We start from the raw sequence: 13,105 nt of genomic DNA on the forward strand, positions 1-13,105 counted from the left end.
AAAAAATGAAACAAAAATATATAAATTACTGAATCCATACAGCCAATAAGGAAAGCCGAGGTGGGATCTCATGGGGTGCTTATTGATTTTGGGGCCCCATAACTGGTTTACTTCAGGCCCTAATTTTTCACCTTGTACACCTTTCAGAGAGGTGATTTGTGTCTGTGTGATTTAAGCTGGTCGGCTCTCCAGCTTCCTTGCCTTCTTCTCCTTGGTGAACGTAAAATATGTAATAAATCTGATTCTAAGACTGGTATCTGACTTGATGTGTGCTCTTTCCTCTTCACTACCCAACCACTTGCTGTCCTTAAGATGACTGTTTTTTATTTTATTTCGTTTTATTTTTATTTTTTGAGAATCATGAGTAGAAATTAAAAAACAGATCTCATAGGCTTATAGAAGTGCTGAAAGAGATCTCATTAAGGATCACCTGAACCACCCCACCTACAACATATCAAATGTTCACCTATGCACACATTTTACAAAGAGAAAACCCAGCAAGGGGATAAGACTTGCCAACACTCCAGACATTGGGTGCAGGATCATTTCCACTACAGCATCTTTCCTCTCTGATCCTTGTTTCCAGGGGAAAGGGCTAAAATGGGGAGAAGGGAGTTGTGTGAAAGAAGGGGTCCTAAATTCATCCATGTCACCTCCAAAGCATAGTATCCTTATCAGAAGGAAGAAATAAGCCTGAGATAAACACGAACTTGAGGGACAAAATTGTCTGCCATGCCATCTGCCTGGATTTCAGGGTAACTTCCCTGCACTCTATTTTCCCAGCTGTTTAGGAAACACAAGTCTGTGGGTTCTGGGGTTGTGTGAAAGGATCAAGGGCTTCCTCAGTAGTACCCTGATGTTAGATGAGGGTTCAGAGGCACCAAGGGACATCCTTCTGAGGAGCGAGGGGGCTCCTTCTTCATTTCCTTGGGTCCCCTTTCTATCCAGTGTGTATGACTGTGTCCTGGTGAAGGGTCAGAACAGCTCCTTTCCAGAAGCTGTGTGGACCCTGATGCTTCTGCTGTTTGGCTGACTTAGGCCATTCGGGTGCCAGATCACTCCTGTCTCTCCATCTTAGAGATTTCTAAGACAAGAGAGAATTGGGGAATGGTTTGGGAGAAGAGTTCAAGAGGCAACACAGAGCTGTCACACACTCATTGTGTCCCCAGAGGTCACACTGAGGCCCTACATGTGCCTGGCCCTGGGCTGTACACACATTCTCCAATATAGTCCTGACAGTAACCTCAGGAGGTTCATGGATTTCCCTTCACCAGATAAGGAAAACCACTCAGAGGTGTTAAGGAACTTGTCTGGCCTCACAAAGCTAGTAAGTGATGGAGTCAGGATTCTAACCCGACACCCTCCGACTCTAGAACCAAGCTCTTACTTGCATAAGGTAAGGGTCTGTGGCACCCCGAAAGGACTTTTGGATGCTGTACTTTTTTTGTTCATTTATCCACCTAAGAAGTGCTCACTTAATACCTACCAAGTGTTAGGTACCACGCCAGGTGTTGCAGAAAGAGTGGTGAGCCAGGCACATGCAGCATCCCTGTACAGGGAGCTAGAGAGTCATGTTTTCCTCAGGCCACACATGCCAAGGGAGCCTTTCTGAAAAACTTCTGGATGCCTCAATTCCCTGAACATCTCCTGATGCCTGACTCACAGTTCCCTTTCCTACCCTGCCTGGATGGAATAGGTTTTCTCTTCCATTTTTTAATCTTAGAATAAGCCAGGTACTCTCTGGGACCCCAACCAGAATAAAAACCTCCTTATCAGTGGCACTTCAGAGAGAGCCAAGGGAGACTTTGACATCTCCAGCCTGGCTCAAGTCCAGGAAGCTTCTTTGTTCTCTGACAGTGAAGGAATGCATAGATTGGAGTCTATAATCAGACATCCAGATGCTGAGGGTAAACCCCGGGCTAACGAGCAGGGACAGCCCAGCAATATCACTGAGGGGAACAACCTGTTCATGACAGGGGAGGCCTCAGCAGATCATACACAGATGGGAAGGAGATGAGCCTGCAGACTGCAGCCAGGAGGACAGATAGGGGAGCAGATGTCAGCCAAGCAGCAGGCCATCATCTAGCCCTGTCATGGGAACCTTCCTCAGGTTCACAGAGCTCTGACCCAGCCTCTGCCTGGGCTGTGGCACCTGGGGCCCTGGACCCCAAAAACTCAGCCCCGGGGCACAGGACACAGAGCCCAGGGGCCATGGGGGCAGTTAGGACCAAGCACATGCAGCCAGACTCCCCAGCTGTTTGTATCTGTGCTGAAGATTCCTTCAAGAAAGGGGAGAGGGACGTTCCCAAGGAGGGTCCGAGATGCTAAGGGTTTTAATTGAAAGTTAACTCAATATGTGACAAAGTGGGGCTAAGGGCCCCACATGGCAAAAGAAAGAAATGCAAACTGGTGGGAGTTCAAAGGAGGGTAGCGTGGATTCATTGATTCATTAGATACGTAGTTATGGAGGACCCACTAAGGACAAGGACTATGCCAGGCCCCAGAGACGTGTGAACAGGTGGGAGGGGGTGAATGTGACAGCAGTGGCCTAAAAGACTTTCATATTAGGAAGTTTTGAAATCTACTTCATCCAGAGAAGAAATCACCACCCACCTGTCAATTTGTCTTAGAACTGTGGCGGCATGTGTGTTGCTATGATGCTGGAAGCTCTGCCACCAGTATTTCAAATACCAGCAGGGTCATCCATGGTAAACAGGTTTTAGCAGAGCTTCCCAAATAAGGCAGACATAGAAGAAAGGCCTGGTGATCTACTTCTAAAAATTAGACAATGAAAGCCCTATGGATCACAACAGAATATTGTCCAATATAGTGCTGGAAATGAGCCCTCTAGGATGAAAGCACTCAAAATGCGCAGTGGCTGCAGCAATGAACTTGAGCACACCAATGATCATGAAGATGGTACAGGTCCAGGCAACATTTTGTTCTTTTGTATATGGGGTCGCCATAAGTCAGAGCCAATTCTGTGGCAACTAAAACAACAGAGAAGAAAATACCTGAGGAGGCAGGATAGCTGTCCTCAAGTATTTTAAGTGCTTTTATAAGGAATAGATTAGATTTCTGTGAAGCTGCAAAGGGCAGAGTTTGGACCAATAGACCAAAGTGAAAAATTTTGGTTCACTTTAAGAACTTTCTTATGATCAGGTCTGTTTGATGGTAGCAGGAGCTACCTTTGGACGTGTTGTACTTCCATTGACTGGAGGTATGCAAGCTGGTGGGTGACAAGCAGATGTGAGCTCTGAAATTCCTTCCAGTGTGTCTAACTCTGAGACTAGTCTCCCTTCCTGGGTAGATTGGGACTCAGGCACAGGGGGCACCTAACAGGGAAGAGATGATTCCAAAGACCTGACCCTGAGATCAGGCACAAAGGAAGCTCCACTGGCTTCTAGAACCTTCTTGGGAGGCCCTTCAGGGAACCCAAACTCTCAGGAACCAGCAGAGTGTGTGACCATGTCTTGAGGCTAAAGGAAAGGAGGAGGACAGGGAAGTTATGGGAAATGACACAGCCAGATTTGGGAATTTTATTAAAATGTCTTTGGAACACAATGTTTAGGGGACAATGAACTTCCGTTAAGGGTTGAAAGTTTTTGGAAACAGTTAATGGTGATGGTTGAACAACATGATGAACATAATTAGTGTTAACAAAAAATGTCTTTGGAACTCACAAATGCTTCAGCCCTGAGCAACACATTACAGTAATTCCTCACTGCCTTCCAGACCCATCTCCCTTTTATCATTAGGTTGGTTGGTCGGTTGGTTGGTCGGTGGGTTGGTCGGTGGGTTGGTCGGTGGGTTGGTCGGTGGGTTGGTCGGTGGGTTGGTCGGTGGGTTGGTCGGTGGGTTGGTCGGTGGGTGGGTCGGTGGGTGGGTCGGTGGGTGGGTCGGTGGGTGGGTCGGTGGGTGGGTCGGTGGGTGGGTCGGTGGGTGGGTCGGTGGGTTGGTGGGTTGGTTGGTGGGTGGGTGGATGGGTGGATTGGTTGGTTTTTGCCATCTGGACCTCCTTTCTCTCCTAGACCAAACTGATCCACTTACCCCATGTGCATGCACACCTAACAAGTCATTGCAGCCTCCTTTCTTCCCGCACCTGCTTCTCCCCACCTGAGGAATCTCCCCCAACTTGTCTCTGCCCATCTACAGGTTTCAAACTCATCTCCTTCAGAAAGCCCTCCAGGATATCAAGCCCACTTCCCAATATACAGAGAGGCCCTGCAGCACTTCAGCTTGGGCTCTGTCCAGATGTACTGGTCTAGGGGTGGTGTCTGTGGTCCCCTTACAGCATCCTGTGTGTGAATGACCTGTGTCAGGATGAGAGCCCCAAATGACAGGGCATGGGCTATTATCTTTACCTGACTTCGCAGAGCCAACCACAGAGAGGTCTGAGATACAATGACCACCAGCCACCCAACATGCTATCTGAGGCAGGAGAAAAGGAGCTTTACTGGTCTCTGGAGTCACCTGGGAGTGACATGTATTGATAAAGTGATCAACTATCCCAGTTTGCCCAGGACTGGGGATTCCTGGGACTCAAAATTTTCCGTTTCAAAATTGAGACAGTGCCAGGCAAACTAGTATGAGTTGATCAGCCTAATTGACTACCTGGAAGATATGATGCTTGGTGCTGTGGTAGCACAGATGGAAAGCAGACAAAAGCCTCCATGCTGGAGGAATTTACAGGCCAAGATTGGAACAAGGAAACCTTATAGAAACTGAGAGCCCAGAAGGCTTAGTGTCCACTTCCCAGCCCCCTCCACGACTCTGTTCTGTGTGTGCTGGGTGGGAGATGGTAGATCAAAAGAAGGTGCCCAGGCTAGCCCTGTATAAGCACAAACCCACAGGTCCTAGCCCAGAGAGGTAGTATAGTGAGGGATATCTCCATGATTGCCCCCAACCCAACAGCCTTTATTAGCCTCAGAAAGAGAAAGCTTTCACTGGCCAGTGGGCAGCAGAACATACTTATCCATTATCCACTCCTGCTCTTCCTTCACCCCCACTAATACTTTTCTCACACCTGGAGATGTCTGGAGAATAGACTGGCTGGCCCATCCAACCTCAAGTTCCTCCATCTCCCCCAGTCCTCATGCAGTTTCAGAACAAACATTTCCTCCTTTAGAAGATTCTGGGACACCTTTTCTCTTTCCAGCATTTCCATCTACTAGCCATAGGGACACACGGCTCCTGTTGACCACACCCAGCCAGGGCTGAGTCAGAGACAGCCATATACATTGGGGTCTGGCCAAGCATCCCCAGCCAGTCACTGGCAGAGGCAAGAGTACAAAGATGAAGCATCCAACAGAGTAGAGGAGGAGGGTTATATGTGCAAGACAGAGCAAAATAACTTAGGGGACAGGGGAAGTATCCATGGTGGTTCAGACACGGCATAGGCTAAGGAATCAGACTGCCTAGATTCAAATCTACACTCCACCACTGCTATTCTTTCCTTTAGAAAAACATTTACTGAGATCCGCCTATGTGCCAAGCAGTGCTCCAAGCACTGGAGATATAGCAGAGAACTAGATGCATAAAGTCTCTGCTTACAGAGATTACATGACAAGGGACAGGGGGACAGACAAAAAACAGCTAAGCAAATGTATAAATTAGAACATTCCAGGTAGTAAACCTGTGAAGAAAATAAAGCAGAGAGAGACAGGGGGCAGGGGTGTGCTTTAGCCAGGGTACTCTAGAAAGGCATATCTGAGAAGATGGTATCTGAACAGAAATGTGAATTATATGAAGGAGCCAGTCATTTGGGGACCCAGGGAAGAGTGTTAGAGGAGAGAGAATAGCAATTGCAAGGGAGCTGTACGGGTCAGATCATGTATGGGGTCTCGTTCTGGATGCTACCTTTGAAGGTGGACACTGACAGACTTTTAGAGTCCATCTGGATGAACATGAACAGAAGAGCAAGACCTTCTCATGTGAGCAGCAGCTGAAGAATGGGCCATCTCATCTGGAAATGATGACTCAGGCAGTATACAATGGCTTTCTTCAGACTTTTCAAATGTTGAAGAGCGAGGCAGTGGATTTATTGATGACTAAGGTACTGCAGAAGAAAAAGCCTGGTGATCTGATTCTGTTAAGATTACAGCCAAGGGGGTGGAGCCAAGACGGTAGACTAGTCAGCCACTTTTAGCAATCTCTCTGCAACAAAGACCAAAAAAAAAAAAAAAAGTAAAACAGATACAGACATCAATCCTGGAACCCTAAACCTTAAATAAAGGGATAAAGTATTAGATCAGAAGCCACTGAGAAGAAGAAACTGATAGGAAATGGTGAACAAGTAGAGATATGGAGTGGAGGTTCCCGGCAGACCAGCGCGACACAGCATGGCCATCTTGGACTAAAGCCAACAACCCCGCATAAAGAACACAGACACGTTCATGGAATTCCCAATAGGAGATACAGGTACGATGCTGACACAGCCAGAGCTAAGTAAGACATGTTTGCTGGCTTCAGCTCAAGGGAGTGCCCAGGCACTCTCACATGGTAACCACAGGAACATGTTCTTACAATCCCCAACCCTCTGATGAGTAGTGACATGAACCACTCCATCCAGACAGCCCCAATTGCCAGGCACCACAGTATGAACCCATCCTACTGTCCTCCTCCACCTAGCCTCATCCCCTCCTTTTGCCCCCTTGCCTCTCTCCTCCACCCACCCAAAGTAGAACCACCCTGGTCCCCAGGCCCCTACCTGCTGGCTACAGACCCACCCTGCAACATGTCAGGACTCCCGAGCAGAACTTGCCCAACCCCCAGGCCCCTTCCCACTAGCTCCAACCCCACCCTGCCACATGCTGCAGCCCCTAGTGAAACAAGCCTGGCCCTAGATCCCTCCCACCAGCACTTGCCCTACTTTGTTGCACACTATGGCCATGATCAGAACTAAAGCCACATAACTGGTGATGCTCCAGCCCCCAGCTCCAGGCCCAGTGCTACAGACAAACAACCTGTACCCACCCTCTCCACCCCCCCCACTGCCAAAGCTGCCCTGCTGCACCATAACCAAGTGACTCGCCCTGCCCATCCAGACAAGGTAAAGAGAACCATTAGGCGAGAAAACAACACACCTAGCTCCCCCACCCAGACATGACCAAACCAAACAAAAAAGGAGGACAAAGCAAATAAACCTACAATCAATAAATAAAGAAAATAAAATCTGAATGTCTCAGAGACAGCACACAATGTCAAAATGTATTTTTAAAAAGGACAAGATGGCTCCAGTAAGTAACCAAAATAAACCACCAGACAACCTTCTGGTAGGAAAAAAGACACTGGTGGTATCAGATAAAGAATGCTAAAGTCTAACACTCAGGGTTCTCCAAAAGATTAGGGAAGAGATCAAGGACAACACAGACAAAACTAAGGAAAAACAGACAAAATCAAGGAAAACACAAAGCAATGGAAGAATTAAAGAAAATAATATAAAAACAAAATGTCAAAATAAACAGTTGGAAATCATACAAAAACAGCAATTAGAAATCCGAAAGACAAAAAAACAAAATTTCAGAAATGGACAATGCAATAGAAGGTTTTAGGGGCAAATTTGAAACAATGGAAGACAGAATCAGCAAAACTGAAGACAAATCCATAGATGCCACTTTGTTTGAGGAAAAATCAGAGAAAAGAATGAAGGAAATCTAAGAACTATGTGGGATACAATCAAGAGGAAAAAATTGCACATGATTGGAGTTCCAGACCGGGGGAGAAAACAGAAAACACAGAGAACATCATTGAAGATTCGTTGACAGAAAACTTCTCTAATATCATCAAAGATGAAAAGCTGGCCACCCAAGAAGCTCAAAGAATCCCATATAGAATAGACCCCAAGAGAAAGTCCCCAAGACATATAATCACCCTCACCAAAGAAAAAAGACAAAGAAAGATTCCTGACAGCAACTCGAAAAAAACAGAAGTCACATACAAAGGGGAAACAATAAGACTAAGCTCTAATTACTCGGGAGAATTCATGCAGGCAAGAGGGTAATGGGGTGACATATATAAAACCTTGAAAGAAAAAAAAAATGATACACCAAGAATAATACATCCTACAAAATTCTCATTTAAATATTTTGGCAAAATTAGAACATTTCCAGATAAACAGAAATTAAGGGGATTTGTAAAAACCAAATCAAGCTTACAAAAATGATTAAAGGGAGTTCTTCAGTTAGAGAACCAACAACATCATACAACAACTTGAATCTAGGACACAGGTCAGTATCAGCCAGGTACCATCCTAGGTAATGAACTCTCAATGATAAAACAAAACTAAAAGATTTAAAACAAGGAGCAGAGACATCAATCTGTAAATGATGACAATGTAATAACAATAAAAGGGGGTATAAACAGTGTAGATATAGAACTTCCTAATGAAGAAGAAGTCAAGGAGATATCAAGTAATAAAAGACTGGTTCAACCTTAAGAAGATAAGAGTAAATTTCAAGGTAACCACAAAGGAAGTTAACAAACCTACTCATCAAAATAAAAAAGAAAAACATAAAGCCTCAGTAAACACAAAATCTATAACAAGAAACAAAAGGAAATTCCACAAGCAAAAGGAACTAAGCATTACAGAGTAAGAGGAATAAAGAAAGCTTCAGCACCACAAAAAAAAAGCACTACATAATGGCAGCAATAAACTCACACCTATAGATAATCATATTGAATGTAAATGGCTTAAATGCGCCCATAAAGAGACAGAGAGTGACATAATGGATTTTAAAAAAAAGGACCCATCAATACGCTGTCTACGAGAGACACACCTCAGACACAAAGACATAAATATATCAAAATTCAAAGGATGGAAAAAATATATCAAGCAAACAGCAACCAAAAAAAAAGCAGAAGTGGCAATACTAATCTCAAATAAAATAAGCTTTAAGGCAAAATCCCCCAGAAAAGACAAGGAAGGACATTATAAAATGATTAAATGGACAATCCACCATGGTGACATAACCATAATAAATATCTATGCATCCAATGATAGGGCTCCAAAATACATAAAATAAACTCTAACAGCTCTGAAAAGAGAAACTGACAGTTCCACAATTATAGTAGAAGAATTCAACACACCACTGTCAGTAAAGGACAGAAAATCTAGAAAGAAACTCAGCAAATATACAGGAGATCTAAAGGTCATGGTTGGCCATCTTGAACTCATAGACATGTATCAAACACTTCACTCAACAACAGCAACATGTACTTTTTTTTCCAAAGCACATGGGACATTCCCCAGAATAGATCACATCTTAGGCCACACAGCAACCCTCAACAAAATCCAAAACATTGAGATAATAACATAAAGCTTCTTCTCTGATCACAGCTCCATAAAAGTAGAAATTAATAACAGGAAGAGCTAAGAAAAACATGGAAACTGAACAACACCTTGCTTAAAAACCACTGGGTGATAGAAAAAAAACAAAGATGAAATCAAAAAATTCCTGGAATCTAATGAGAATGAAAACACATCACACCAAAACCTTTGGGACACAGCAAAGGCAGGGTTCAGAGGTAAGTTTATAGCGATAGACACACACATAAAAGCAGGAGGGGGGACAAAATCAAAACATCAGCCCTAAAACTTGAACAAATTAAAAAAAAAAGCCCATAGCCACCAGAATAAAGGAAATAATAAAGATCAGAGCAGAGATAAATGAAACAGAGACTAGAAAAACAATAGAAAGAATAAGCAAAACCAAAAGTTGATTCTTTGAAATCATCAACAAAATCGACAAACCATTGGCCAAATTAACAAAAGAAAAACAGGAGAGGAAGCAAATAACGCAAAAAAGAAATGAAATGGGGACATTACACAAGACTCAAGTGAGATTAAAAATGATCATAATAGAGTATTATGAAAAACTATACCCCAACAAATTCAAAAACCTAGAGGAAATGGACAAATTTCTAGAAACACACTACCTATCTAAAGTAACACAAACTGAGGTAGAAAACCTGAACAGAGCCATAACAAGAGAAGAGAGTGAAAAGGAAATTAAAAAAAAAAAGACTCCCAACAACTACAACAACAAAAAAGCCCTGGCCCAGATGGCTTCACTGGAAAATTCTACCAAACATTCAGAGAAGAGCTTGCACCAATACTACTCAAACTATTTCAGAACACAGAAAAGGAAGGGATACTTCCTAATTCATTCTGTGAATCCAGCTTAACCCTAATACCAAAACCAGGCAAAGACACTACAAAAAAGAAAATTACAGACCAACGTCTCTCATGAGTATAGAAGCAAAAATTCTCAACAAAATTCTGACCAATAGAATTCCGCATCATATTTAAAAAATGATAATAATACATCACCCCAAGTGGGATTCATATCAAGGAGGTTCAACATTAGAAAATTAATCAATGTAATCCACCACATAAATAAAACAAAAGAAAAGAACCACATGATCATCTCAATCCATGCAGAAAAGACATTATAAAAGTCCAATACCCATTCCTGATAAAAAACTCTCTATAATACAGGAATAAAAGGGAAATTCCTCAACATAATAAAGGGCATCTGTACAAACCAACAGCCAACATCATCCTCAATAGAGAGAGGCTAAAAACATTGCCCCTGAAAACAGGAACAAGACAAGGATGCCCTTTATCACCACTCCTATTTAACATTGCATTGGAAGTCCTAGCTAGAGTGATAAGGCAAGAAAAAGAAATACAGGGCATCCAAATTGGTAAAGAATAAGTAAAACTACCCCTATTCTCAGATGATATAATAGAGAACCCTAAAGACTCTACAAGAAAACTACTGGAACTAATAGAAAGATTCAGCAGAATAGAAGGATACGAGAAAAGCACACAAAAATCTACCAGATTCCTATCCATGAATCAAGAGAACTACGAAAAGGAAAACAGGAAAGCAATACCACTTATAATACCCCCTAAAAAAATAAAGAACTTAGGAATAAACCCAACCAGGAAAATAAAAGACCTATACAAATAAAACTACAAAACACTACTGCAAGAAACCAAACAAGACCTACATAAATGGAAAAACATACCATGCTCATGGATAGGTAGGCTCAATATTGTGAAAATGTCAATTCTACCCAAAGCAACCTACAAATACAATGCAATCCCGATACAAATAACAACAGTATTCTTTAACAAGATAGAAAACTAATCATTAACTTTACATGGAAAGGAAAGAGGCCCTGGGTAAGTAAAACACTATTGAAGAAGAAGAACAAAGTCGGAGGCCTCGAATTACCTGACCTCAGAACCTTCTATACAGCTACAGTAGTCAAAAGAGCCTGGTACTGGTAAAACGACAGACACGTTGACCAATGCAACAGAATCCAGAACCCAGATGTAAATCCATCTACCCATGGCCACCTGTTCTTTGACAAAGGCGAAAAATCCGTTAAATGTGGAAAAAAAAGTCTTGTTAACAAATGTAGTTAACAAAGCTGAATGGTCATCTGTAAAAAATTAAACAAGACCCATACCTCACACCATACACAAAACCTAATTCAAAATGGATCAAAGGCCTAAATACAAAACCAAAAACAATAAAGATCATGGAAGAAAAAATGGGGCCAATGTTAGGGGCCCTAATACATGGTGTAAATAAAGATGCAAATCATAACTAACAGTACACAAACACCAAAAGATAAGCTAGATAACCGATATCTTCTAAAAATTAAACAGTATACTCATGGTAAAGAGCGAACCTACAAACTGGGAGAAAAATTTTTGACTACAACATATTGGATAAAGTTCTAATCTCTAAAATCTATAGGAAAATCTAACACCTCTACAACAAAAAGACAAATAATCCAATTAAAAAATGGGCAAAGGATATTAACAGACACTTCACAAAAGAAAACATTCGGGAAGCTAACAGACACATAAGGAAATGCTCATAATCACTAGTCATTAGAAAAATGCAAATCAAAACTACAATGAGGAAATGGACACAAAAAGAGAGAGTGGAGGGAGGGAGCAGGCTGTCTCATTAGGGAGAGAGAAATTGGGAGTATGTAGCAAGGTGTATGTAAGTTTTTGTGTGAGAGACTGACTTGATTTGTAAGCTTTCACTTAAGCACAATAAAAATTAAAAAAAAAAAACTACAATGAAATACCATCTCATGCACATTACTGGCATGAATCAAGAAAAAACAAAAAATAACCAATGTTGGAGATGTTTTGGGGGAGATTGGAACTCTTACGCACTTCTGATGAGAATGTAAAATGGTACAACCACTTTGGAAAATGATATGGCGCTTCCTTAAAAAGCTAGAAATAGAAATACCAGACAATCCAGCAATCCCACTCCTAGGAATATATCCTAGAGAAATAAGAGCTGTCACATGAAGAGAAATATGCACACCCACGTTCATTGCAGCTTTATTCAAAATAGCAAAAAGATGGAAATAACCTAAGTGCCCATCAACACATGAATGAATAAACAAAGTATACAGATAATGGAATACTATGCAACCATAAAGAACAATGATGAATCTTCAAAACATCTCACAACATGAGTTCGCTTCGGCAGCACATATACTAAAATTGGAACAATACAGAGAAGATTAGTGTGGCCCCTGCAGAAGGATGACATGCAAATTTGTGAAGCATCCCATATTTTTCTCACCTAAAGTGCAATAAAATTAAAAAACCACAGAGAAGAAACAAATCTGCATGAGCCATGACCTCATCTAAAAAATAAAAATAAATAAAAATCTCGCAGCAAGTATGAATCTGGGGGTGTTATACTGAGTGAAATAAGTCAGTCACAAAAGGACAAATACTGTATGAGACCACTATTACAAAAACTCAAGGAAAGCTTTACACACAGAAAGAAACAATCTTTGATGGTTATGAGGGAGGGGAGAGGTGGCAATGGAAAAATGCTAACTAGAGAGTAGATAAGGGGTAACTCTGGTGAAGAGTAAGACAGTATACAATACTGAGGAAGTCAGCACAATACTGGGGAACTTGACCAAGGCAGAGTCATAGAAGCTTCCAAACTCCCTGAGGAACAGAGGTATTGGGCTGAGGGCTGTGCTGACCATGATCTCAAGAGACATCCAGCTCAAGTTGCATAACATAGTTTATAAAGAAAATGCT

General features: G+C 42.2%; 1 non-coding gene across 1 annotated transcript; it reads left to right on the top strand.

The window, feature by feature from the left end:
- Positions 1 to 12,519: 12,519 nt before the first annotated feature.
- Positions 12,520 to 12,624, top strand: LOC126074116 (U6 spliceosomal RNA). Its single transcript, XR_007516924.1, has one exon. It is a non-coding gene; the product is annotated as a U6 spliceosomal RNA (small nuclear RNA).
- Positions 12,625 to 13,105: the final 481 nt, after the last annotated feature.

Source organism: Elephas maximus, chromosome 3 (genome assembly GCF_024166365.1).
Source record: "Elephas maximus indicus isolate mEleMax1 chromosome 3, mEleMax1 primary haplotype, whole genome shotgun sequence".
Taxonomy (NCBI): Eukaryota; Metazoa; Chordata; class Mammalia; order Proboscidea; family Elephantidae; genus Elephas; species Elephas maximus.